At 42.7% G+C, this 25,785-nt stretch overlaps 1 long non-coding RNA gene across 2 annotated transcripts in view; it reads left to right on the plus strand.

The window, feature by feature from the left end:
* Nucleotides 1-25,785, plus strand: part of LOC142036517 (uncharacterized) — a 344,042-nt gene that overhangs the window by 136,727 nt on the left and 181,530 nt on the right. For both annotated transcript variants that reach the window (XR_012652165.1, XR_012652164.1), the window contains exon 8: nucleotides 12,582-12,702. This is a non-coding gene — a long non-coding RNA (uncharacterized LOC142036517). The remainder of the gene's footprint in view (nucleotides 1-12,581; nucleotides 12,703-25,785) is intronic.

A 25,785-nucleotide genomic window follows, 5' to 3' on the forward strand; every position in this document is an offset into this window, starting at 1 on the left:
GTTTGTTTTTTTTAATTACATCTGGCCTGTAATCTACTCCTGTCTTCAAAGAGTCCCTGATTTGGCTCAGTGCTGTAGCTAGCCAGGAACACGTTTGCAGCCGAGTGAGTTTGAAACATGGTCCAGATGTGAAATTCCACATACCCTTACACAAGGAGAAGCTACAGCATGAAGCATGAGCAGAGAAAGATAAGTCTTTAAATGGTAAAGAGGAACGTGTGGCGTAGGCGTGCTATAATCCTGTAGAAAATCATTTTGTCTGGACTCATTCCTGAGCAAAATCTGCAAGAGCTTAAGCTGCCTTCAGTCTTCTACCTCTAAACATCCCGTATCACTTAGGTGCACCTCAAAAGCGCTTGGTATCTAGCATCCCTCTAGTGCTTCAGGCACCTAAATTGCCCACGTTACAATTGTAGCCTAGAGTGCTTTTAGCAATCCGTGTGTTTCATTTTAGGATTCTAAAATGAAGCTTTTGAAAATCTGACTCTGCTTATGGTCCTAAGTGTTTCAGTCAGTGTGAACCTGTGTTATGCTGCCAAGACCTTCGTAGGAGTTGAATACATTTTTCTCTCAGACTGATGTGGATTTTTTCATAAATGAGTTTGAGTTTTGAATAATGTTGATGAAATGCACACAGTTTATTAAACAGAGCAATTCTAAGTAGTGTAAAGATTTACTGTTCATTAACAAATGTTTGAATGAACTTTAAATGAGAATAACCCAGGAGAAGCAGGAATGATGTCTTCATTGTAACAAGTACATAAATACAGTTCAAAATGGAGGAGATTTTTTTTCCAGACACCAGTGCCTTCCACTTTGATGTAGAGCTGTGCAGTGTATACAGCCAGCTGGGAAATGTTCCGCACATGCATCTGTTTCTTTGAAGCCTGATTAGTAGCTTGGTGAGTTTAGTGGAAACATTTGGCTTTCTCTCTGATGCTCTTTGTGTTGGTTGGGTTTTTTGCTAGTGGGGTTTTGGGGTGGTTCTTTTTTTGTTTGATCGGGGTTTTTGGTTTTTTTGTGGTTTTTTTTTTTTGTTTGTTTGTTTTGGGTTTTTTTTTTGGTTTTTTTTTGTTTTTTTTGTTTTCTTTTCTCCTTTGACTTTGGCAAGCTGCTGGTTGGTGGTAGTTTTTAACCTTGCACCTTTAGTCTGACACCCCCGGAGACCGATCCAGACCTGAAATACCATGAAGCTTTGGGGGAGCCATGGGGACCATTCCAGGTTTAGTAGCACAGGGCATGGCTCTGCTGCCCTTGGGAGCACCCCTCCACCTCTTCCTTCACTCCTTCTGCCTGGTCAGGATCAGAATTCTGTTGAGCACTTCCACAAAGGTCTGGCCTTTCACTTAATTTTATGGAGTGCAAGTAATATCTAGCATCCACAGTATTTTATCGACACTGACAGGCCTGCATAAATAAATAAAAATCTTACTTTATGCAGTGAAATATCTTGTTGCTTTTTAATAAATCAATAACTGGAGGTGACATGAGAAAAGCGTCTTCAAAATGATTTTTGAGGTGATGTGGAAGGCACTAGATTATCCTTATTAGTGATTTTCTTTGCAGATTATTTGGTTTGAAATAAGTTCCCTGACGAGTTCTCCAGAAGAGTCTAGAATGACTGCTAATCACTGTTTTTGTCAGTATTTACAGCTTTGTATCTTTCTTACAGTGCATGAGATGCCTTACTTTTTCAAGAACTAGTACTAAAAATCACTACCAAATAAATATTGCAGTCCCATTTCACCTAACTGCACATTTCTATTTATGACACAGGAGAAGAGTTGTTCTGGGTTGGGAAGAAATAGCTTGGATTTTTGACTTAAGTTCTGTACTCTTAAAGGGTTCTTTTTCCAGACAGCGTTACTGGCATGCCAGCACTCCTGTGCACATAGACTTTGGTAGTTCAAGAGCTGCAGTACAAAATATGTGTATGAGTCCTGTACTAGTAAACAGTTGATACTCTGCACAAAAATCAAGGCTCTCTAAAAATCCCTGCAGCTGTAAGGCTGAAATGGCAGACCCCGAATGGTCAAGGGAAGAATCTTATAGCATAGCAATTTGGAAGCTGTGTGTACACCCAGTTTGCCTTCAGTAACTGGAGGCCTTCTCTCTGTGCCGTGCACTAATTTTAGTCCAGGTGGGTAGCGCTGAACCATGTCAATTACTTTATTGGCTTCCATAGGAAACATAGTAAGTGTTCATAGGCAAAGTGCGGTGAGCTGGGACCAGGGCTATTGGTTTGTTTTCAAATTTGTATCATGAGTCATGTCCCTCAGAAAAGGTACAGAGCAAATAACTGGTTGTGTGGAGACACACACTTGATCTAGCTTAGTTTGGCTTAGATGCAAAGATTTGTCTTAAACTGGTATTTCCACTACAGTGTATGCTTGCTTCTGTATCTGTGGGGCCACTTGTAAATCAGGGCGGGTTTGATGAGTGCTGATACAAAACTCTTATTCAGTGGGAAACTTGCTATTAATTGTAGCGTGCTTTGGGTTGATGGCTCATTCGCCTGTGTGGTTTTCTGCCGGAAGTGGTTCTTTGGCATCCCGGTGGTGCTGAGCTGGAGGTGCTGCCTGTTCAAAGAGTTTATTTTGCTGTTTGCAGTGGCAACTTCTGCCATTCTGAATGTTCATGGAGCACACGGACATCTATAAAGTCTGCCTGTTGATGGCATGCGGTGATCATTCAGCTGGGAATGATGGGGATTTGTTGAATATTCAATGTGTACAGTCACAAAAATTGAGCGCATGTTGTCTAAATTGCCATTCTGCGGATGTGTAATGCTGGGTGTTTGAGGCCTCATTTCCATTCGTGTGAAATTTTTCTGTCACCTTGAGTATTGAAAACGAAAGGTTTTGTGAGGGTCCGACTAGCTCCTTCAAAATGGAGGACCTGAGAAATTGGGAGTTCCTTCGGAAACGTCTTGCTCGAGCGTGGTGATTGTTCTTCCCCCAGCTGTTATAATTCCAGTGTGACTGTGTCCTGTGCTCTCTGTAACAGCCCTTGGAAACCTGCCCAAAGCCCCGATCTGGAGGAAAACTTGAAGACTCTGAGGTTTCTGGTTCCTGCTGATGGCTGTGACTCCTTTCCTCGGTGGAAATGGGCTCTGTGTGTCGCTGCTGGTGGTGATCTGTCCACAGACCACGTGCAGTCCTGCCCATGGGCAGTGTCACGTGCAAAAAAAGCAAGTGTTCACCACGAACACTTAGAAACCATTGCTTTTTGTCTCCGTGTTGCTTTAATCTCTTTCTAACCTTTGTAGGATTTCACTCTGTCTCTCCTCTCTGGTTTATTTCCTTCATCTTGTAGGCACTGGCACTGAATACTGATGAGGAAATATTTGGTCTAAAGCCAGCTAGTCAATTTTGGTTAATTAATTGGAATGGTGATTGGCAAAAACTCAGCCCAAATTTTTGTAGGTAATTTATAGCATAGGTAATAGTTTACTCGTGGATAATTATCTCTACCTGTAGGTAGCAAAAGGTAATGGTTATTGAGATCCAGATTCATCACTAACAAATGCTGTTTTAGGAAATTGCAAATACTTAGACTGAGTTATCTGTTTAATTACTGAGATTGTAACTAGAACTGTACAGTAAACCCACCCTTTCTTCTTATTTGATTCCTTGCACCTTAAGCCAGGTGAGCAGAAGTAAGGGAGAAATAATTTATTCTTACTGGGAAGCTAGTTTTCTTATGACTATTTATGTGTCAGCTAGCACAGATGCGCTAGACTTCTGGGATGTCGTAATTTGCTTAATATCAGCCAGCCTTTGCTTAATATCAGCCAATATAAATTGCTCCTGCCTTGAAGCAAGCGGGAAGCAATTGGATAGAAGGGTGATTGAGAAGAGTGCTTTTGGATTGAAACCTGTTGTGGGGTGCAGCTCGTATTCTTAGCTAATACAGATGTTAGCGTGCGCCAGCCTTTGGGTAAATAACTTACTCCTCTGAAGGTGATGAGCTCGTCAAGTAGGCTAATGGGGCACCTTTTTAATATCGCTCTGGTTTTGCCAGAATGTCAGTGCTGACAAAATGTTCCTACAGTGCTTACAACCCGAGGAATACATTCCTTGGCATAGCATCACCCTTTTGCCTGTTCTCAAGCATCGGTTTCTTGCTCTGTGAGTGGAAGGCGAAGGGTGTAATAGGTAGTCCCAGGGAGTGGGGTAGCCTCAGTGCCGGTTCACAAATGTTGTCCTCATTTTCACGAAAAGACAGAGGGGAAAGGTGGGGAGTTTGCGGCAAGGGAAGGTGGATGTGCTGAGTGTAATCATTTTGCTATTCTTTCATTCCCACAGGAAGCGAGCAAGTGATGGCTCTACACTTTGGGTTTTGGGACAAGCAGCGCCTATGTAGAGAAGTGGCCTGGCAAGATGGTGAGAAGGTGCAGGCCTGGTGTTTATGGTTGGGAGAGGAGTCTTGTCAGAATCGGGGATTCGTAAGCAGGAGTGGAAACAAACTGTGAGTCTGCCCCTACAGTTCTCTCCTGTAAACAAACAGGACAGTTGAGAATACCAGCTTTTCAGTGTTGTGGCAGATTGCTGGCCCTCATCTATAGATTAAAGATGGACGCATAGTCTCTACTGTGCTTTGTAACTGAAGCAGCAGCATTACAATAGGTTGACAGTAGTAGGAACAAAGCAAATGGCTTACTCCTGCCACAGATGTAGAAGGTTTATTTTGGAGGGTGATGTCATTTTGAAATCTCTCTTTACGGGACATTTGATATCTCCTGTTACGAATGGCAATGATGTCCCCTCTTTCGCAGACCAGGGACAGATATATGTTATCTCAAGCTTTGGTGCTGTTGGAAAATTCCTGTTGATGTGTTCAAGCATTTGAACTCCCTCTCTGCTATAAAATATATCAGTCGAGTTTTGAACAAAAGAGCAACATATCCCAGTGTATGTTCAACACTCATAAAAGTGACAGATATACGAGTGGAAGACCAACAAATTGATGGGCTTCTAGACAGCCATTCCCTTCTTCTGTGAAGGGACTGGACCTGGGTTTTTTTTGTTCGCTTAAAGCTGTTTGCTTTGCACATAGAATCTGCTGAAGTTTCCATCTTTTTGTTCCTCCCTCCAGTGCAAACTGTAAAAAACAAAAGCAGAGCCCCTGACATCATCCTGCTGCAGCAGTGGGGTGATGGTTTGTGGTTTGGTTGTTTTTTGGTTTGGGGTTTGTTTGGGTTTTTTTGTTTGGGTCCCCCCCCCCCCCGTGAGATTTTGTGAGTACGTGGCGTTATTTCCAAAAGGGAACAGGCTGGAGACATGCCTTGGAATAAGAAGCAGGTCTGTATGCTGTCATTCTAATTTTGCATTAGTGACAATATGAAATTCAGCTCTGCCCCTCAAGAAGAGAGCAGAGGCTTCTCCAAAAAGATGAGAAAAAAAACCCTTACGTTTTGCCTAGCAACAGAGCAATATCTCATTTCTGAAAACCAGATTCTTCAAGTCCTGTTGGTTTTTTGGCGTGCTGACTTTTCAGTTTGGCTTCTTTATTGAATGGGGCAAGGGGAAGCAGGGCAACCCAGAAGGCTGCGTGCACGGGTATGGGGTGACGGCTTGCGCTGCCTTCTGAGCCGTTTGACATGCCAGCTTTCCTTTGGGCCTTAGGGAAGATCACACTCCAGCGACTTGAGGCCTGGTGTAAGGGGAGGGGTGCTTCTGAAAGTAGTAACCCACCTTGCTGCCTGGCACCTATAGCTCTTGCGGTCACACATTCATGATCTCAGAAACGCTGATTGAATACCACAAGGTCCTCTGCACAAGTTGGTTTACAATTGCAGTGTTCGGCAGTTGATGCGACTTACGTGTTAAAAAAGCCTACCAAGCGGCAAGTTGCATATATAAGAAAGCTGCTGGTTTGAGTGGATTGCATATGGCCCAGGAGAGGCAAGTAGAATAGGAAACATATGTTTGGCACCCACAGGTACTGCAGAATCAAGCGAGTGTGAATTGCGAAAACGTAGTTTACATAATATGGTCAATAATATGCAGCAGATGGAGTCTGAATGTATCGCTTAAATGATGAAATTTCTGAGTGCTGTAAGGGATTGCACAACAGCAAACTTTGAAGGTAAATTGATAAATGATTTTCTATTTACTATAGCAGGTGTGAACAAAAGCAATGGAATTAAAAGGTTTTTAATCTGGACAGTATCGATGCCTACTAATGTGCATGAAATCGTTGATGTTGGGAAATGCTGACGGGGAAAAAAATAGCCTAGTTGAGTGGTGTGTGTGACCTGTTCTGCAGAGTTCCCTTACGCTGTCTCTAGACTTGTTGGTGTGGGTTTTTTTATTGGCGAAAATGGTGGGTTTGGGTATACTTGGATGGAAGGGAGTTCTTCCGTCCCTTTACCCTCCCAGGCAATTTTTGTGAACTTGAATTAAAAACCTGTGCCTTGGTATTACTGATCCCAAATTAGCTTTGCTGAACTTGAAGGTGTTTCTTTTCAGGATTGGCCTCTGGTGTCACCTGGGTTTGGATGGTTCTTTTATCCTTACGAGGCATGGCTGTGAAAGAAGATTACAGAGGCTGGCTATAATCTGCATATATGTAAATGATTACCCCATAACCTTACTGTTCAAGTATTGTTTAATATTACAGGCTGCAGAATCGTGGAGTGGGGCTGAACATGATGTTTCTAAGAAAATGCAAACCTGAGTGCGTTTTTTAGGAGTCTCCGACTGAGGCCATAATGAAAAAATGCTTCCAAGACTTTTTCAGGATACCTAGCCAGTTTGTACGCTGTCGAACCTCAGCCTTTACTACTATGCATGAGCCTTGACTACAGATGTGCTAAAGCACACAGAAGTCACAAGTCTGTGCTGCAAAAGGAGGACCTTTTCCGAATTAGCACGTGGCACCTTAACTCCAGGACGATATGGTGTATCTTCATTTAACTAATGAATCTGTTCTTGATCTGTGTTGAGTGGTGCTTTACTGGCTACATGGGGGTTCCCTCTCAAATAGATCATTAGTGTCTGCAGCAAAAACTTGTACACAGTGCCTACTAAAACCGGGAGGGTAGTGTGTTCCTTGTGGTGTTTACAGACGCTTGACATAAATATGCTTTTGCCAGTACGATATTCAGATCCACACTGGAAAAGCGGGGGGTGCTTCTGGGGTACAGTATTTTTAAGTCGAGCACCGTTTTGCTGCCTGCTGTGTTAGTGATTCACAGGAAGTCACACTAGCATGGAGTAACACGGACCAACACCAGCGTGGTTGTTGAAGACGACTATTGGACCACAGCATAAGAATCAGTGGCGTGTTCATAGCGTGCGAAGGGTCAGGAGTCCGTAAGAAATTTAACTAGGAGACTTTGTGTGCGTAACTCATTACTAACGTCTTAGCAGAGATGAAAGTTGGCACATATATAGTCTTTGCTTGGATCTTTTGTTGTTACATACTTTGCCAAAATTTAGTTTGGCTATTTTCATTTTATGCAAGTGTGAAAAATGTTATCTGTTTAAGTTGCTTCTTTGCACTTCTATGAATAAAAAATGGCTTTAATTAAATTAAGAAAGAGCTTTGACAAGTGATTTGTCTATAATACGTACTTATGGTTTGTGGCATTTCAAAGAATAAATAACCAAGATGTTGAGGCTTAAACATTGGCTGCTGCACATGTTCTGTCAATTCCTTCGTTGAGAGAGAAATGTTTCTTTGAGCGTGGATTTAGGTCCAGATCCTGCATATTCAGATCTCGCACCACCTTCGGAGGTAGGGAAGATGCCTGTCATTGACATGGTGAATGAACTGAACTGGAAGCAGCCCAGGAAGTCTCTGAAGAAGTCAACTGTAGTTCTGTAAGGCAAGGAAAATCAAGGCTTTGATTTCAGCTCTGCAGACGTGCAGGAGAATCGGAGACAGCAGGAAACTTGTTAAATTCGTATGCAGATAAAACCAAATAAGCTGCAGCAGGTTAGAAAGAATTGAGACTTTGGAGAGACTTTGCTTCAGTCCTGACAACGCACCAGCTGCAGGGAGAAGAGAAGAGGAAGTAGTTGGTTGTGGGTAACACATCAGAAAAAGAGGTGATCTGTTAGCAAGTTACCAGATCAAAAAGGAGAGGTTTTGAAGCAAAATGCTCTCCAGGGTTATTCACAGGGATGTGATTTTGGCCTTGCCTTCTTTAGCATGAGAGATGACTAAAAAATGGAAATAGAAGTGTGGAGAACCTCCTTAAAACAGTGAATCTTGTGTTTTAAAATGTTCAGAGGATACATTAATTTGATCTTGATTTTTTTCATAAATTGCTTATCCTTTTGACCGGCCAAATTTTATGCACAGAACAGAACTGAAATGGAACAAAAGTTTTTTTAAAAAACCCAACAGACCCTTTTTCTTCTTCTCCTCAGCAAAACTAACAGCAAAACCTTTGGGTTTAAAATAAAAAAATAAAAATTACACTAAATGAATCGGCCTCATTCAAACTTAGTCACTTAACCTCCTAAGCAAAGTCCCATTGTCAGATGGCAAAAGAGTCCTGATTTCTTTAGAGTTTGGCATCACTAGCTATAAACTTACAGAATGCAAATGTTGACCAAGATGAACCCTGTGAATTCTTTGCTTGTGGGATAGTAAATACTCATTTGAGTTGTCATAGGGTCAGTTGTGCAGTTTGTAGATAGAATTTGACTGAGTGTAAATCCTTCCCTGCCAGTATGACCATGGATGGATTGCACTGGAGAGCTTTGCGTGACACTTGTGAGCGGGCATTGGTGAAATCTGGAAGTTTGGAAAAGTGCTGTCAAAATAAGCAATTAAATGGAAGTGCTTCTCTTTCTCCTTGGATTGTAGAGCAGGCTGGAGAAGGAGGAGTAGACCACAGGCTTTCTTGTGAGGTAGGATAGCAGCTGGTTTTACAGTATGTCTCTACTGAGGCTTCTGCTGGTTCAGCAAATCCTGACCTACATGGGTATTCTGGATAAAAGGTTGTGGTTACAAGGGTGACACGTGCAAATTTGTGCCACGATTTTCAACGTCCAGAGAAGGAAAGAATATAAGTTGTGTACTCCCAGTTCATAACGTGGTAGCTAATGCATGTTAACTTAATTGCTGTTTGAAATCTTGTTAGCACCTTCTGGAGACAAGCCTCAAAGCCACTAAAATTAGACAAGTTGGTTTTTGTTGAATGCCGAGGGCTGCGTACACGGGATGAAGAGGAACAGCAGTCGCATTCAATTCCTCTGGTGTGGCCATGGGATACGGAGAATTGTTTCTGCGCACCGAGGAGGGAATGACTTGGGGACTTCATGGGCTTGCAGGAGCGAGGACCTTCCCACTGATAATGGTGACATTGAACATATGGGCTCGGAATTTAGGGCAGGTAAAATAATCTGAATCGGGGAATTGAGTACTGATACACTAAGCACCGAATGCTTAAGACTAGCGTTATATTTCTTCAAAACGCTAATGTAAAACTATTACAGGAAGAACGGCACTTTCTGGGCAATCTTGTACATCACCTTGTAAAAAAATACCAAGCAGTGAAACATGATTTTCACAGCCCATCTTGATTGACAGGGAAGAGGAGTGGTTTCATGATGATCTCTGCCGCTTGCTGCACTCTGGCTGGTGGGCTTTGCGAGAGTGGTGCTCCAGGCAGAGGTAGCAAGCTGCTTCATAACTAATACAGTGTCCAGGCAGATGGGTAGTTTGAGCAATTGAAAAGAATGAACAAACAGCAAAAAATGGCTGTTCAGCCTCTGCAGATAGAAAGTGACTGTAATTGCTCACTACTTCAGTTGAGACAGGTTGGATTCCCCTCCCCCTGCCCAGTCCCTTTCTAAGCACAAAAGAAAGGAACGTAATTTAAGCAGGCTGTGATTAAGCAAGGGGCTGTTGAATTGAATTCTCCTTTCACTAGCAAGTGATTGGTGCAGGTGGGGCCGGATGAGAGCGGCTGGTGCGGAGGCCTCTATGCGGACACTGTGTGCTGGCTGGGTTCTGCTTCTGGCTTCCCTTAGTCCAGGCCCCTGGGTGGCGGGTTCTCATCTCATGTTGCTTAAGTGCGCCCGAAAACCCAGTCACTGGTCAAGGCCCTTCTTACTGAAATTCCACCCCCCCGCCCTGTACGTGTTGGATTGCATTTAGTGCACATGCAGAACAGAGGTTTTGGGTTAGTTCCCTCCAAAATGTTGCTAGTTAGTCTGTACCAAAACTGCTCTGCGAATTGAACCTATGTGCAGTAAGCAGTGACACTTGCAGAATTTACTTAAAAACATTCTTATTTTATGCTAGAACTCATAACAGAGGTGAAGCTTTTTTAACTCCCTAGTTCTGAACATTCTGCAGCTGCTTGAGGGTGAGACACAGAGAAAGCCCTACGGTTGTTAGGGACCATCCCCAATTGTAGCAAGGCTTTGCAAGGCAAGAATAAGTGAAAATGAGCTGCCAGGGAGGAGGAGGTACGTTCAGGGGCTTCTCAGGAGGACTCTGAGTTTTGTTAGTCTGTGCCGTCGAAGCACACTCTGGTCCCTGAAGGAGGTGACCTGAGCTTTGGAGAGGCACCTTCAGTTGTGGGGCACAGAACAGCAGCAGGTGGCTACCGGATTTCAAGTGAATCCAGGTTAGAGTCTGAGGCTGCCTGGTCTCATCTGCTGCCTGCGCTGAGAGCAGCGTGTCTTTGCCGCTCCTGCTCAAGGGCCCAGCATGGCAAACTGCTGCTACCGAGGCTGATCAGAGGGGAGCTTGGAGTGTGCTTGGGAAAAAGTCTGTAGCTGTCAGGAAGCGGGAGTGCTGCTCCAGCCACAAGCTTGGCTTAATTTTGGGCCTGCTTTGGTTTTACTTTGAAAAGACAATGTACATTAGCAGCCAGGAGGCAATGAAGAATGAAGGTATCAACTCACCTCGGGCTGTCATTTTTAGCGGCTGGGTTGAAATCATAGGCATTGGCTCCCCTGCTGTTTCATCTGTCTTGCTGTCACTGTAACTGCCTCGAGAAAGTTACAGCTATGGGTGGAGAGGCAGGTGACGCTGCTACTAGGGTGTGAAACCTTGCTCCCGAAGAGCGGAGGCGGTGTTATGTGTTAAGCAGAGCGTAGGTTTGGGGTTGGCCAGTTGCCTCCGCTCTTTGCTAGCGGTGAACTTTGCACGGAGCTCGCTCTGGGAGCGACTGTGCTTTGTTCTGCAAGTCAGCTGCAGTCTGTCTTGTGTGGTACAGCCTACCTTTTTATTTATTTTTATTTTTTTTCTCACTGACTCTTTGACACCCACCACCTCCCTGCCAGCCTGGTGTGGCTGATCAAGCTGTTCAAACAACTGGAAGACATCAGAAGTTAAACACTCATTATTTTAATTTGATGCTAATCATGTGTTAATGAGACTAATCCTTGCAATGATTCAGGTAATTTGCTTAATGGCTGCCCAGAGTACAGATTACAGCAATCAGTCACGTCTGATAAGATGTCTGTTGTGGAGGAGGTTGTCAGGTGAATGAGGTGGGAAAAGACTAAGGAGTAAGGTCTGTTCTCCGTAAGTCAGGAGCCTTCCTGTTCAGAAGGGGGAGGGGAAAAAGAAGTCCTGCTGCACAACCTTGGGCTTCACAACCCGATTTGTGGCTTCGGGCAGCCATGGAAAAACAATTCAAATGACTGTGCTTAAGGACTGTTCTGTTTGGGGGGGGGGGGGGGGGAGGGGGAGGGGGAGTGTCTGATCCTCTCCTGCCTTGAGTAGGAACGATGCGTGTGAGGGCTCACACCGGCATCCGGCATCCGAATTCGACACTTTATATTCCTGAGGTCTTTTGGGTCATGGTGAAGCCTTCGGGTATAAAAGACATCTGAATCTGATGTAATGTGATAGATACTGGTCCTGATCCTTTGCTAGTATGAAATGGCATAATAGTGCTGCAATTGGTGGAATTTCACTGTTTTATATGAGGCAGCCCATCACGGGCCAGTCGGAGAGCCTCTCTGCTTCCACCTGTGTTTCTGCTTCCCTGCTTTGCCTTCACACTTCCCTTCAAGGGTTGTTCATTGGAGCGATGTAACCCTATGTAAGCAGAGTTGTTGGGGTAAGTCTCCAGGGTTCTATTCAGCAGTTGGCGATGTTGTCCATGTGAGCGGTCTGTATAGTCCCAGTACGTGAACAACAGGGCTGTATTCTGCAACTGGATCCAGCTGCGTGTTGTTGCTTGACTTAATTCCTAATATATGATATGGTGGTGGAAGCTTGATCTGGATGTATCATATGTATTTATCTCTGGATTTCCTCACAGCATTGTTTCTACTGCTGTCTGTGTTTCGGGTGTAAACCCTTCAGAATAAAGGCAAACCCATTTAAATGTTTAGTTCATAACAAATGCTACACTAAGTATATGTCATTTTTAACATTTCATTTTAATAAAATAGGTGTGCATAGCTAATAGTTAAAAGACGGAGAGGAAACTCCAGCAATGCTAACAATGGAGAGGAAGAGGTTTGTGTATTTTGGTCACCACACTCACGTGCTACTTTGTTGTAGGTTTTGAGTGTTACTCATGAGGAACTGTAGGAGGGATCACTTTGGAATTTAGAAACCTGTGTTAACTTTTTAATTATTTTTACTCATTTCAGAGAAACGCTGGCAATCCAAGAAGTCCCTCATAAAGGCAGTTGTGGAGTGCTAGACGGAGCACTTGAACTAACACCGCGGGATCTACACCCCGTTCCTAGCTAGCCTGCTCTCTGCTCTAAGGTGGGGCACCTGACTGTGGTTTGGCTCAGATTCCTTTCCAGCTCTTTGTAGATCATGTTTCTATAGTTCAAAAACTTTTCAGTATCGGTATCTCTGTTTTCACACTTAATAACCTGTGAATTCAAAACATTGATAAGGGCTTCTCTTTGCTGAAACTGTATTAAAAAAAACCTCACCCAATATATATGTTTGTTTACCTGGTCAAGATGGGCAAAACAGGTAAGAATGTAAATCTTGCCCTTTTTTCTACAGGTACGGAAATGAGTCATAGGGGAATTTGGTCACAGAGGGCAGACTGGGAATGAAATTTAAGTCCTGTACCATATTACAAGGCTGTGTTTTGATTATTGTCTTCATGGTGTATTGCTTAAACTGGAAATTTACATTGCTTCTGCTGGCAACGAAACTTGAGATACCTCTCTGAAGCTGCTCATATCCTTGCTGTATCCCAGCAGATCTTTGTTGGATGAAGTGAGGTTTCTCTTTCAAGTTCAACAGAAATACTAATTCAGGATGAAAAACACTTCTCATTTAGAGTGAACCAAGCTGAGATTTAAATGCGAGGACACAGGTACCCAGACATTACTGTCGGTAAGATGGCAATATTTTGGGTGCTTGTCAACACATCCCCTGTACCTGTCACTGTAGGCACATACACTAAACCTCTACATGCTGAGCCTCAGCATCTGTATGTTCCAGAACTGCGTTGGCTGTCTGTGCATTGTCTATCTCTAAACCCATAGAAAACACAACTGGAGAAAACTTTTTTCATGTGGGAGATGCGTAGCCCAACAACTGCCTGTGAACTAGGGGCTGTGTGTTACCCTGCTGCCCACAGGAGCAGGGTATTATTTCAGAGTCCTCATTCAGAGAGCGTTGAAGATGCTGATGCACTAGATGGATGCATGTTTGGGGGAGGCAAGCAATATCTTCTCTTTCTCCAGGTATATATAAACAAAAATACTCTCTTACACATTTGGAAAAACGAGCTTAATCTGCAGAAGCGTGTTCAAAGCAGGGCTGCCTGGAGTCAATATCTAAGTCCCTGAGGAAAGCAAATCATAACCAGTATTGTTCTCCTCCTAGCTTCTTGTAAGTAAGCTTAGGCAGGTCCTGTTAGGTGACTCCAGTTGTGTCGGGAAACGCACACCCTTGTGGACCTAGGGCTTAAGCATATAATGCTGGGAAAAACATTGCAAGGGAGGAGGAAGAGGCAAAACAGTTCAGGTCAGTGCTAGTGATGTCGGGCAACTAAAACACTATCTTGAAGGCAAGGGAAAGCGCTGTTTTAATAGCCATGTTAAAGCACCTGGTGAATTGTCAGCCCCCAAGGGGCTTGCCAACAACTGTTAAAAGTACGGTGAGCGGAACTGCAAGGCACAGAGAACTGGACTTCCTTAGGACTATAGGAGTGCAGACAAGGGATGTTCAGTGTCATTTTCCTGGATTGGGATGTAGGTACGTGAGGTGCAGTTTGGGCTTCCTAAAATAAAGAATACAGTGGCTTTTTCAAACCTGGATGAGAAGAAAGCCACTAATCGTGTTCCTGTCTGCAAGTTCAGGAATTGGAAAACATCTTCTGCTTGTCTTCATGATGTGTGGCAGAAGTTGTTACTTGTTCAATGATATTTTTATTCAGCCATTTGTGGCAAAATATGCTTGGATTTAATCAATTTGCATCTCTGCTTAAGGCCCAAATTGTTATAGGCTTTAGGGGGATGACATTGTCCTAAAGCACTCATTTAATGATTTAGAGTAAACAGATGGTTTTATTTTTTCCCATTAGAACCTTTCAGCTTTTCTGGTTACATAGAGATGATAATTATATCTCTCACTTTGATTAAAATGCACAGTATTAATGTCTTACTCTGTCTGATTTCAATTGCATTATTTCTCTGTGGGTTTTATTAAGTACTGTGGAGTTAACGTCATGTACAATAAGCTGTGCTACGCAAGTCTCTCGGTATCAGCTGACCTTGAATGCAAGACAGTTGTTACCCTGACAGGGCTAACAGTATCTAAGTGCATATTTGGTGGTGTTAGAGAAGGTTGCTATGTTGTGCTTGCTTGAATAAGTGAGCATTTCTGTTGTACAGTATCTGTTCCATGTTACTTGGCCAAACAGTAGACAATAGACAACAACCGCTATTAGATATTGTTATGTTCTTGACTTAAGTGGCTTTGGAAATTGCATTGAAATGAGGGGAAAACACCACTGCTCCTCGGGAGTGGGGGCAATGACTTTGCGCATCCCAGTAAGGAAGTTGGGAAATTCAGGGGTCGATTCAAGGAAAGTCAGTTCAGAGGTATCGCAACAATAAGCACAAAAGAAGGTCACGGGAAGAGATGTCCTCTTCTGGATTTAGGCTGTGATCTTCTTGTGTCTGAAGATAATGTCTGGTCTGAGGTGCTTTCTGTTGATCATCTGAGGAAGGCTGCACCAGCATCGCTGCAGTGATCACTGACTTAGCCTGAAGGAGATGAGGAAGTGCTCTTATCCCCCCCTGCCTACCGACAGACTCATGGGGAGGCGGCTGGAGTTTGTAGAGGATGGTCGGTAACAAACAGCTGGAGAATGCTGCTGTCTCTCAGCCAGAGTAGCTGGGAGTTAAGCTGGCCATCAGCCGATGGTGGACTCTTCCAAACAGGGTAGTAGGACAACTAGGTGTCACCTGAAATCAGTGCGATAGCTATCTGAGATCTGCATGTACACAGGGAAGCAGATGATATCTCAGGGAGCCAGTAACTTTGTGATAGATAGCTGGAGCTTTGGAAGGTAGATAAAATTCTGTAATGTGATTGCTGATTTGACATAGTTGTGTGTAGCTTAATCAGGAAGGTACAGGAGGCTAGGTCACTTTAAGCTCTCAAGATAGCCCGTCATACAAAGGCTCAATGACAAAATCTTGAGCACCTACAATTTGGGATTGGATTGAAGCAGGATCTTGTTACAGCCTTGATTTTTATTTTTTTTTTTTTTTAAGTGATTACTGAAAAAAAATGCTAATTCTATGTCAGAGTCAGTGGATCAAGCTGAAGGTTGAGAATGCTTTTTAACAGATACAAGGGTCTGTTTTGGAACTGTTGTCCTGGAACATCAGCACTGAAACTTAAAAAAAAAAAAAGCCCATATGGTTTATTTACAGTTTGTGATCAAGTGAGTGGCAGTCCCAGTTTATATGTTTTATGTCTTCTGCTGTTTAGTTTTATAGGTTGGTCACTCAGCGATCACTTGACATGTCATTTTTGCAATTATTTGTGAGCACTTTAGGTTTATCAATTACCTTTCCAGGCTGTAAGTTACCTATTTTGAGAGCATGATTTGTTTATAATATATGTTTTAATGGTATGATTTGTCTCGTATTTGTAATTAATTTTGAGCTTTGAGTCTAAAATTGCATGACAGATTATTATGGAGAGAGCTATTACCTTGAATATTGCTGCTAAAGATTTGTAATATACTGGAACTTTGTGTCTCTTATTACCAAGCTCATTTTGGCAGTCCTGGGACTAGGATTGACAGAAGAAACATAGAGTACTGTGACATTGCTACGCTAGGACCGGCGGAGTTAGCACTTGCAACCCTCTAAACACTTTGCTAGTGTGCAAAGTGAACCTGAAGTAAGGCAACTTATGTGAGAAGGGCTTTATCCCCACCTGCAGAAAGTTCAGGAAAGAGTTGGAGAATGAATGTAGAGGCTGGAGATGGAGAGACTTGGAACTCAAATCTGTCTAGTTTATTTGACGGAGGTGGGGGGGAGTGACATGGGTTTGCTGTGTATCTTTGCAGTGGGGAAATAAGTTCTAAGGGGCTGTTGTGCACAGTAGAGGAGAAAGTACAGCACAAGGGAAAAGATGGGAAACGCAAGTCAGAAGTTGCATTTAATGAAAAGATCCGGCAGCAGGTTTGAATGCATGAGGAGGACGTATTTAATTACATGACGCTTAACTCAGTTGAATGCCTTGTCACAGGGCTACTAGACTAGATAGAAAAGTTCAGGCAGTGGAAAAAATGAGATTGAGAGAAAGCCCTGGTATCATGCTGTTGACGCTGTGAGTGTAGGCTGTGTTTAATGCAAGAGTACTTGCTGGGTTATGAACTGTCTGTCCTCTGCACAGATGAAGTCTGGTGTTGACCTCATCATTTTAGCCAGATGAATTCAAATCACCAGACAAAACCACCGAGCGTGCTCTTACATTAACTTCGTTCAGGCCTAGCTGATTTGTATTTCACAAAGGAACAGAGTAGATGATGTCAAGCTTCCTTGTGGTGCTAAAATAAAAATAAGAGCCTCTTGCTCTCTTAATTAAGAGTGCTGTTAATTTTGTTGCCTACTGCTGAGCCAGGTACTTGGCATTTAGGGCTTGGTTTCAGACCAGATTTTCATGGGTTGGTCCTCTGCTAACTCACAATTACTGAGCAGAACTTGGAGGAACAAAATTATTTTCCCTCAGAAATTCAGTTGAAGGATGTTGCTGTAGTGCCAATGATTTTTCTTCCTGAAAAGTACTTGAAAGTTTCTCAGTATCTTTTTAGACGCTGAGCTGCCTTTGGTTAAGATCCTGCGAAATGTGCCTGCTACTCAAATGCATTATGTAACCCTAGAGATTTTCTAGTTTTCTGAAAATGGTGTATTAATATGCAAAACAAAGTCATCTTAAGCACAGGTGGGAAATTTCACTGTGTTCCTCTGACCAGATAGTATACCTTAAGGTAAGAGGAGAAACTGATTCTAACCTAACTCTTGGTGAACGCTGATTCTGTAGTCTACCTCAGTGGAGAAGTTTCTCTAGGACTTCTCATTTCCCATTGAAACTGCACGTTCTTATTGAAAGCTTGTTTTCAATCTAGAATTGTTGTGTCATGTTGGAAAACGTGATCGTTGTTCTCTGCCGTGAAAAAGTTGATGTAAATGGAGAGTGACATTTTCCAATCTCTGTGCAAAGCTCCGGTGTGCGTGTTACTGAAATTTTAAGTAGACTTTAAGTGTGTGCTAGCAATAAGCACGTACTATTTAGATCATGTGCAGCTAAAGTAAAAAATGAATGTGAACAAACCTGTAAATGAAGGAGTACAAACAACAGGAAGGAATTAGTAAATTATGCTCTGTAACTTTTTGCCCCCGTAAATCAAACTTATTTCAGAACGGAAAATAAGCTGTTCTTTTTGACAACTTTTTCTTTTACCCTGTTTCTAGAGAGTTGAGCCAAGTGCCTTGAAACAATACAGACAATCCAGAAATGGGAAATTGCAATTTCTTCCGTTAAAAGCAAATTTTATCTCTGTACTTTTCTTCTTCTCAAGGAGCTAGGTTTGGGAAAACTAACTCTCCCTGAAATGACTGACGGTTTCTTCTCCCTTTAAAGACAAAGTTTTGTTTTTTGAAAACAAGGCAATACAATCCAACAAGCCAAAGGAAGCGTTGAAAACTTCAGTTTCAGACATTTGTTGGACATAGCCGGAAATGTGTAATTTCTCAGTGAAACTACCTGAGGCTAAAAGCCGTTTTAAAAAGTGGGCAATTCTATGACGAGGATGATTTGAGGGAGACTCGTAGTTACAAGTGGCTTTTGAAGGACTTTGCGAATAGGGTGAAAGATAGCAAAATTCAGGTCAAAGTTGTTTAAGCATTTAAAATGTAACAATGTTTTCCACTTTAAAACCCAGGAAACCATGGAAAGCTTTACTTCATGTGACACTGTTGTAAAGTTCTGCACAGTATGTGGCATTTTAGAATGAAAATACACATTGTTAAAAAATGCATATCTAGAGATACAAATTAGTGACTGTAAATAAAAGTTCAAGATAGGCAGCTTAATTAAAATAGTTCATAGGTATATATTTTGTTTGTGATATTCTCAACAGTGCTACGTGTAAACGTGTGTGGCTTAAAGAGCCAGAGAATCTGGTGTGTTCTGCTTCTGTGCATTAAGATAAGTGTTTCTGCCTCTACTAAATTAAGGTACCTTTTAACAGTAGAACTTCTATTTAAAAACACTTTAGTTTTTAACAAAAAACTATTGCGGGAAATTAATAACTTAGCTTTGTATTTGGGCAGTGTGTGGTATTGCTCAACTTTCCTGGCCGTTGACTAACAGACATTTCAAGTATATATTCTTTCCACTCTTCAGGAGGAACTGGTTGAAAATATGCATGAGGGTTGAAGCGGGCAGTGCTATTTGTGGTGCTGGCAGTAGCTGGGAACAGTATGCGGTTCCGTCTTGGTTGCTCTATGTGCTTGCTTGTGAAAACTGCAATGAAGAACAGTCAGGGGTGACTAGCATCTTCTGTTTCTTTACCGAGATGAGTAAAAAGCAAGAGTGTTGGTGGAGAATACTGTTTGCAAGTAGATCCCTTTTGTCCTCCTGAAACTTTAAAAGTTCATGATTTCTGTTTTGTCTAGAAGTACCTTAATTTGATGGGATCATTTCTAAAGGCTGGTGGGCGTGCAAGGAAATGGAAATTGCAAAAACGTTACGGTTTGTCCTGTACTTCTAACCGATTTTCCACTAACTTGCATGTGGAAAAGCACACATTTGGAACGTTTCTATAATGTAGACTATTATCCCTCTAATTCCCTGTCCATCTGTAGGATAAACGTTTAGACTGTGTGTAAACTATACCAAGTCTATATCATACATAATGTATGACTGTATATGATAATGTGCCATGAATGTCAAATTTTATTTTATTAAATATAAGCTGCTCTCCCATCTGCGCGTTGGAGACCCCATATATTGTTTGCCAAAAAAAAAGCACAATTTCCAAGCGTTACATAATTTCACATGGAACGATGTGAAATACCTCAGCTTCTTCTCCCCCTTAAATCGTTACAATTCCATTAGTTTTAATTCTTCATTCATGGTTTTTTCTTGCTGTGTAAGAGCAGCGTCAGACTGTGACAATTCAGCAGCAATGCAAGCTTGGCAGAGTTTGTCTGCCAAGAATACCAATGGCCAGATCCTTGACTGCTATAACTCCACTGGTTTCAGAGGTGTAGCAACAGTTTATGCTGGTGAAGCTCTGTCCTCCATCCCAGCCTTTTCCTGCAGCGATCTAGCACTCCAGCAATGATGAGGCCTTCAAATGAGCAAGGAGACAAATGTTTGTCGTAGCTTTTTAAGCTTTGGCAGACAAGCTGCTAGGACCTTTAGTTGGCACCTATCTGTGGTTCCAAAAAAGCCAACCTTGTCACGGCTGCCTTTTTTTTTTTTCTTTTTTTTTTTTTTCTCTCCTTTGCAGAGATTTCGCATTGTATGTGTGCGTGCGAGTCTGTATGTCTGTGTGTCTCGTGATACTCCGCAATAGAGATTGACAGGAACCAGAAGCCAGGTTCATCGAAGCCACAGATTTCTGATCCAGAATTACAGTGACTGATTTGTGCCAACACAGACCTAGACTGTCCAGATAGACTGAACAGGAGGAAAATGTAATGCCAAAAAGAAAGAAGCTGAAACCTAATTAATCAGAAACAAATAAGTCATCTTAATGGCAGCACAGAAGTAGTATCTATTTAATTTGAGAGTACCCTATGTTCCGTAAGGATGACATTGTGCAGTAATTCTACTGCCAGTTATTGCCGTCAGAATTGCTGGATAGCAAGAACCAAATGAGTTACTCCCTCAAATGGTCTGTATTTTGCACATTTAAAGCTCTCTGGTATTTTAAGTTCAAATTCTGCTCATGACTTTTTGCCTCTCCCCTGGCATACCTTTGAAGCCATATTGGGGTTTTTTTGTTTTTCACAGTGGTACGGTAAGTAGGCCTCACAAACAGTACAGCTGATGTTTAAGTCAGTAGCAGCCATCAGACTGGGCAATGACTGCTGGGATTGTGTTGCATTAGATACTATTAGGCTCGCTACTAGAGAATTTACTTAATATTAGAGATTAGAGAACAAAGACTTTCTGTTCTATCATTGGGGCTGCCTCTGTTGGATTCTTTGTCTTGGAAAAAAGATTCAGTCCCAGGAGCAAAGGTGGAGAAGTAGGAAGACCAGCCAGAGCTGTGATTATTTCCTGCTATGTATTGGAGTAAGGGGAAGTTGCTGGCCACAGAGATCTGGGTATTTTGCATTTACAGTTCATCACCAAAGACCTTCAGAAGGAGACCCTATTGGCAGTCACAGCCTCTCTTGAGGCTTTTGCACGGATAATATGCTTCCGATCACGGTAAAGCGCACTGCTTGGCATTTATGGGAATGCACCGAGCAGTTAGATCACTTTGTTTCAGAGTGAAGGTGGGCTAGTGAATGGGATTGAGCACTGGGTGTTCCTGACTGCCTTGTGAGTTGCAGAAGCAGGTGAATCTTACCTGCCCGGTAAAAGACTCCCTTTGTTGAATTACCTTACGCTGAAAAACCATCTTGTTTGCTTTATGAATGAGAGGATGCCGTGCCTTTTTAAAAAGGTTGCTTCGGTTCCCAGACTTACTCTCCGTGGACTGCTAGGAAGGGTGCTCGGTTTTCTCCGGTCTTCTTTTTCCCCGCTTCTGTAATAGAGCACTCTCTCCCCTTCATTGCTTCTCTGCCTTCCTTCTCTGGGCCAGCAAGTTTTATCTCTGTGCCTGTGTACGGCATGCTGCCCACGGGGCCTCTCGAGCCCGTCAGCTCGTTGCATGAAATACTGACAGTAGAGTTAAATGTTGCAGGCTTTGAATTGCTTTATGCATAGAACATAGGGAGGGGGATTCAAGAACGTGACACGGACGTGATGACGTGACAATGTGATATGTTCTTCAAGAAGACAGGAAGGGAGGTAGCGTGCTGTCTGATGTAGACCTAGGAAGTTTGGTGCAAGATGGCAACTGCAAACGGGTTGTTTTTCACACCAGAAGTGGTGATGGTGTGTGAAGAGTGATGTCAAGTTACCAAAGATCCCAGGGAACAGGAAAGGGAGGGAATGCGGGGAAGAGTTTTACTGTCTGGGAGATCAGCCCCACCTGGGACTTGGAGAATGCTAAAAAAGAGAAGGGCACTGTGAAGAAGTGGCACAGCTGGTGTTTTAGGTTAGTGGTGGTAAATTGCTTGGCTTGGAGAGAAGAGCCAGGCTGAGACAACATAGCAGGACTCCTTTGCTGTTCCCTCTGGATCTGCCGTAAGCCCTTTGTTGCTGTCTTATAGAAATGCATTTAAAGGGAGAGAGCCCGTCTTAAAGACTCGATACAGTCGTCATTACTAAGAGGGCAGTAACCAAGTCGATGACTACCAGATACCTAGTTAATGGAAGTGCATGAGCAATTCCACGCTCAGGTTATCCTGAGTGACACTGACAGTGCGTCTTACCATTTGAGACATGCTCTGTTATGCTTGGGACCAACAGGTAGGGAAAGACAGTACTTGCTGGAAAAGCTTGTACTTCAAATATTCAAGACGGGTAAGATGGGAGAGGGCAGCCAGATGTGCTGGGAGCCCTAGGAGTGTGGGTAATGAGAAAAAATGACACTTATGTCCTGATTCTGTGTCTGAAATGCTGACCTTCTTTGGATGTAATTTGGCATTCAGTTTTCAACAACTATTAAACCCTACAGATAAAAAAAACCCAACCCTTAAGAGCAAATGGATGAGAGAGAAAAATCACTTCTGTTTCCTTGGTTACAGAAGAACATGAATAAATTATGGGGGGGGGGGGGAACCCCTCAGTGTATTCTGAGTGGTCGTTTGTGACAACTGGTCCTTTGAGTGTTTACACTGGGAAGAATGAGCAAGAGCTCATCCTCTCTGAAAATGGCCTCTGTCACCTGTGCAAAAGGCTTGAAAGCCCATGATAATGGGCAGCCAGCCTTGTGTTAAGTTCAGTGTTTGGGCTGGGGCTGCGTGGTGACTGATAACGGACTGCCTGCTGCTGGCATAGGGCTCAGGGAAGGGAAGGGTGGTTGTGGGGTCTCGTATCACACCTCAGCTATACGTTAAGCTAACCCCCTGCTTATGACAGTCTCAAAATTTAAATGAGTTTAGGTCTGAAGCCTGATTTAGAAATGTGTGGAGCCTAATTTTCTACTAACTGGGCTTGCAAAGCCTAAGTGTGACTTCGGGTATTTCCATATGGAGCTGTTTTACCATTATGAGGTGTGAATTTAAAGTTCCTCCTCTCTAGGAACGTTATTTTGTGGACTACCGTATTTTCACTTAAGAATATTTTCTTTCCAATCTAGTTGATGTCATTTTGGAAATTGTTTGAACTGAACGAGCAAGTTATTCTTAGTGTAGAGTAAGTAGATCCTTCTGGATAGCTATGCCATTTTAATTATGTGTGTTTATTATGTAAATGTACTGGTGATGCTCATTCAATCCAGCAAGACTATGGATGTCTAGGTACCAAATTTGCTTTTGAAACGGATCTTGGAACGTGTTACCCTTGTCTCCTTGTAATCCCCAGTCCTGCGTCCATTTTAAAGGCTACTGCAGCTATTCCACTACAAACCCAGATTTGATTTCTAGCTGGATTGCCTTCCGAGTCTGGTGGACAGCAGCTTTTGGTGATACTACTTTGCTTGTACAAAACACTCTTCATCCATGGTACAGAAAAGAGAGTGTAACGGTGGGTCTGTGGCAAAGCCAGGAATGGAACAAAGGTCTTCAAGGTGCCAGTTTTCCACCTTGGTTACTGAAGAACTACCAGAGACACTTCGCAAAGTTTATAGGTGAGCCACCAGATAACATCCTAGTGGACTAGTTTGTTGATGGAAAAACAACGGAAGACAAATGAGCTGGTCGGTGCTCGCAGGCAAACAAAAGAAGGGAATGGTGACTGTATGTACATTACCTGCTGTGGAGGCTGGGGTACAGTTCATCCTTTCAAGAATGGTGATTTGAGGCGTGGCATGTATAAAGGATTGCTTTAATGTTGCTCGTGACTGTATCCCACAAACAGTTTTGGAGTGTTTGATGTATTTTCTAAAACAGGGTTCCTTAGAGCTGCTGCAGCAAGCTGTTGGGCAAGCCTAAGAGCCATCAGACAAACAACAGAAGAAAAGGCTATGAGATAGTTTAATTACATTCAGGACGGTGAATGAGGGGTCACAGCTGTTACTGAGAATGGAATCAGATAGGGTCCTTTCCAGAAGAAGAGGCAATTCTTTAATGTGACACCACAGTAAAACCAAGTGTGCTGTCCTGTAGCAGGGGCCTTGGGATTCTTCCTTTCTAAGCAAGAAATTGTTGGGGAAAGTAGGATGTGCTCAAACAGCAAAAGACTGCCCTTTTGGGATTTGCTCCAGTGGGGCTGGTTAGCTCTTTGGAGCTCTTCAGGGAAGTGGTGGAGCTAGGTACATATAGGCTTGACATAGCAGATTACAGCAATCATGTAAAATTGTAAATGAAGACCTACTGTCATGTGCAAGTTCAACAACATTCTTTAATCACACATGGGTATTTTTAACAGTTGCAAGCCTGTAGCATGCAGGCGAATATTACTGTGAGGATTGTTTCTTGAAACAAGGGGCTTTGAGGATCATTTTGTTAATTTTTGCCATTTACAATTCTCAGACATGAAAAGTTAACACAGTTTGGAAGACTTTTTTTTTTTTCTTTTTTCTGGCACTTACAAGTTCAGAATGCTTTTGTGCATTCCAAGCAGTCCTGCCCAGATCTACCACCTGTTCCATAATTCTGGGTATAGTCAGGGTATAGTTCTTTTCCATATGGGCAGCGTAATTCCATTAAGTAGCAATCCAGCACTCTTTTTTTAACATTAAACCTCGAGAGTTAATCATCCATCTGTGTGTAATCATTGATTCCATTAAGCCTTATGGCCTTGTCAGATTATCAAACATTTTAAACAGCACTTTTTTCTTTTTTCCTTACTCGACAGCAAAAGCATTTGTTAGGGGGCATGATTAGATCGAAGTTTTCAAGACATACTCCAATCTCACATAGACATTTACTTTTTTCCAAACCTTCTCCCTGTTCAGAAATACAAAGCTTGCCTACATAGCGTGTGACACAAATGACCCTGACTCATTCAGGTATTTCTTGACAGGCAATGCTGAGACATTTATTTGATGTTAACCACCCCCCCACACCCCACCCCATACACCCCCCCCCCCCCCCCCCGCCAAAAAAAAAAATACCCCAAACCAAACCAACCAAACCTCAAAACAAAAAACACCCAACCCTTTTTTTTCTGATGATTCAACACATGGATGCTTACTCACATTTTCAGTGAAGTTTGGGGGGTTCTACAGTAGTTTGGCTGAAGAAAGAACAGACCCAGTCCTTCACACTGATTGATGCAACCAACCTTTATTCTTGTAAAAATAGGGGAAACCTGATTGTGAGATGGGCATGGCATGCAGAGTTTTTCATATGAACACAGAACCAAGAAGGCTGTTTCTCTCAAATAGGAATTGAAAAATAATAGCATGGTATTCCTTAAATTAACCATGTTCTCAAGTGATATCCTAAATCTGACAGTAAAACTTTGCATAAGCATATAGTTACAGCCTTATGCTTGTCCAGAATTCCCTGAAATCAGAGTTCAGCGGTGGTATCTGTTTGATGAAGAGGAAGGAAATGGCTTCAGAACTGCATAGCAAATCCCCAGTGGCCCCAAAGAGAGGGAATGGTTGATTACTATTGCTGGTAACAGGGGAATGGTTGTTAATGGCAGGTGTTACCACTTTTTTTCCTCCAGACTTCTTTTCCTTCCCTACATATTAATTTACCTTAATTGTATGTAGCATTAATACGAGGATAACAACGAATGCTACATGGGGAAGAAACAGTGACGTTCAGGGTGAGCAAGGCAGCCCTGTACCATTTCAAAAATGTCTCGGAAGCGGCCAACCTGATGTCTGTTCTTTCCAGCGATGAATGCCACAGCAGAGCTATGAAATGGAAATGAAGAATGTTGCCTAGTAATGGATGAGCAGTAGGAGGCCCTCACCGGATAGTGTTTGTGCTGTGATTTTGTGCTGGAGGGAAGGAAGGGCACAGAAGAGGACTGTTGCTTAAAAATGAACTACAAAATGCTGACTTAGCCTTATGGTGAGGTTGGAAGGGATGCGCTACATCTGGGAGCTCAGGTTCGTGGACCATCTCTGAGACAGGAATCCGGGCATACCAGCTCAAGCACCAGATGTCA

The sequence above is a fragment of the Buteo buteo genome, chromosome 1, assembly GCF_964188355.1.
Source record: "Buteo buteo chromosome 1, bButBut1.hap1.1, whole genome shotgun sequence".
Classification (NCBI taxonomy): Eukaryota; Metazoa; Chordata; class Aves; order Accipitriformes; family Accipitridae; genus Buteo; species Buteo buteo.